The sequence below is a fragment of the Sorghum bicolor genome, chromosome 6, assembly GCF_000003195.3.
Source record: "Sorghum bicolor cultivar BTx623 chromosome 6, Sorghum_bicolor_NCBIv3, whole genome shotgun sequence".
NCBI classification, from domain to species: Eukaryota; Viridiplantae; Streptophyta; class Magnoliopsida; order Poales; family Poaceae; genus Sorghum; species Sorghum bicolor.
This window is the reverse complement of record NC_012875.2, coordinates 36,257,306-36,260,202: the sequence shown is the minus strand read 5'-3', so window position 1 is coordinate 36,260,202 and position 2,897 is coordinate 36,257,306.

The window sequence follows — 2,897 nt, the reverse complement described above, 5'->3', positions numbered from 1 at the left end:
GTTATCCTTTCCCTTTCAATTATTTAAAATAGTTTATTTAGATAATCATGTTCGTACTATCTTAAAAAGAAAATAAAAATGTGAAAAAAAACAGTAAGCCCCATGTGAGTATGCGAGTGGCATAAAACCCATAAGTACATTCACTGTAGTGGCATAAAAATAAAATAAATATTTTTCTGCTTTATGAAAATAAAAATATAAAAACAGGGAGTAATATTTATTAAGGAGTCTCAACATGATAAAGGCTAGATATTTATGCTAACACTTAATCAGTTCCACAAGCTTTGTTGTCTATTTGAGCTCCACAGAATTTAAGAATCAAGAAGACTAGCAGACGGAGGACATTCTAATCGCTGTCAGAATGCTGCTGACTTTCAAATACACCTCTGCCACCTGCTAGCTACATCAAGAGAAATTACGTCAAAATTCAGCTTGGGGGAGAGCACCCGCATTTATCCCGATAAGTATTTCTATCTATCTTTATACTTATATTATATTAGAATATTAAAATACATAAACTATAAAAAAACCAAATAAAGAGTTTGTGCTTATATATATATATGTCTTTTGCTTAGTGTGTTTAATAAATAAATAAAGTGGCTATGCTAATCTGTATCTAAATAAAACTTAAGCATGGATATGATAAATAGTTGCTCTGCCTAATTTGCACATTTTAAGTTCTCTCTCAAGTTTAGACATAAGTGTTATAATTGAAAGCTTGCTCTAGACCTAAACTTGTGGGATGAAAACTTGATCTGAAGTCTAAGTTGTTAACGGATATGATATGGGAAGGTTGAGCTGTTGTTTATCTGTTCCTAGAGATGCTAGAATTCTGGAGAATTTTATCTTTGAAAATCTTTAAAATGTTGCATGATGAGTTTCTGTATGATGAGAGTTTAAATTCCTACCACAGCCATATATACATGCTTGCTAGACTTTGAGCCACACATTTATTATTTACTGCTTATGAGCATTGAGTGTGGTCAAGCTGTGTAGACCCTTAGGAGCTTGTCATGTGGTTAAATTAAGATTTCACTTGCTCGTTCACTCATATATGCTACTTCTACTCCGGAAGTACCATCCACCTATATCCATCCATTTCCATCTCCAGAATCACCCAAAAATATTCTACTCCTAATCCGGGAGATAATAGCCAAAAATATTTCTGTTTTCCCCTTGTGAAATAAATGCTCAAGTTATCTTGTTACTACCACTTGCTATATTATCTCAAGAGATGAATGCTCTGAAAAAAAAGAAAGAGAAAAAGAAAAAATATATACGAGGAAATAAAAAGGAGCAAGTGCTCGGAACCTCAAAAGAAAGAAAAAGTGAGACGAGAGGTAAAAATGGACAAGTGTCCGACAGTAGAAATTAGGGGTACAAGATACCCACCTGAGAGGAAAAAAAAAGAAGAGCATCTCATTCTCCTTATAAAGTTTCAAAAAGCAAGGAAGGTATGTATCCCCTCAAAGAGCAAAGTAGAATTAGACTTCCACCACCATTGTTTTCACCATTGTTATCACCATCATCACCATACACCATTCATTCGCCACACATGCACATCTTGATTTGGCTTATTGATTTGTTTCTTTGGATCCATGGTTTGACTATGCAATAAATGTCTTGTAAGTATGTATACTTTATCTCCCACCTATGAGCTCCAGATATTAAAGCCTTATTAGAGTAGGGTGAGAGAGAAGGCAATGTCACTATGCCTTATACCACAAATACCACATATCTTGAGAGAAGGCATATACCATCACTGCCTTGGTAAGGATCCAAAAATACCACAAAAGAGAGACCTGAGAGAATCATACAAGGAATCTCTGAGTTTTATTTGAAAATCTGCAAAAACCCCAGAGCTATAGCTGATCAAGAATAAGAGACATGGCACTTGACTAGACTGTTCTATCTTTTAACTACTCAAGATAGAAGTGACGGTTACAAGTCCCATGGTTTAGGTAAAGTAAGTAAGTTTTAAGTCTTGACAGTTTACTCTAACTCAGAGATGAGATCTTATTTAAAAAGCATGTGTACCGTCAAATTTTTAAAGATATTGCAACAACTTATGATCCATAGCTGAGTCTATCCTTGCTCAGGGACGAGCAAGAGGTAAGCTTGGGGGAGTTTGTTGACGGTCCTTAAGTATCAAATTTAATTATCAAATAAATAAAGAAAAGGATCCAAATGAAATCAAGATCTAGACTTAGGGTTTTATCTGACAGAATTCCACGAGTTTTGGTGTTTGTCTATTTCTGCAGGTTGTTATCAGGAAATATGGAAGAAATGCCCACATGTCGGGATTACGTAAAGATATTAATGTGCTGCGCAATTATCTTATATCTAGAAGACTCCAGAAGCCACGAGACCGAAGCGGAGGCGAAACGGGGCCAGGACCTGGGTGCCCGCCCTCCTGCCCTGGGCGCCCTCCCCCTCCAGGAGTCCAATCAGGACTTTGCTTTGCGGGAGATTTCCACCGACCTAAAGGATGAATCTAAACCATACAATCTATGTCGGTTTGATCCAACGGCCCATATTCACTTGAAGGGACTATAAAACCAGACCCCCAGGCCCCTGGAGGAGGGAGCCTCTCAACCCTAATTCATTGTTCCATCAAGGGAGAAGAAGCCTCTGATCAATATTAGAGCCACCACATCAATTAGATATCTAGATTAGCATAGCTACATAGGATTAGAACTAGAAGGAGTCAATCTTCGATTGGTTTCCGGATCTGTCAGGAGGATTCTTGGTAATTCTCTAATTGTGCTTCTAATTGCTTTCTAATTATCTTTGTTCTTCAATATTATGAATATGACTTTGTTCTACTTCAATATATTGCTTATGACTTTGCTCTACTTGCTTATATTCAAAATTATATTGTTCTTAGTTTATCATAG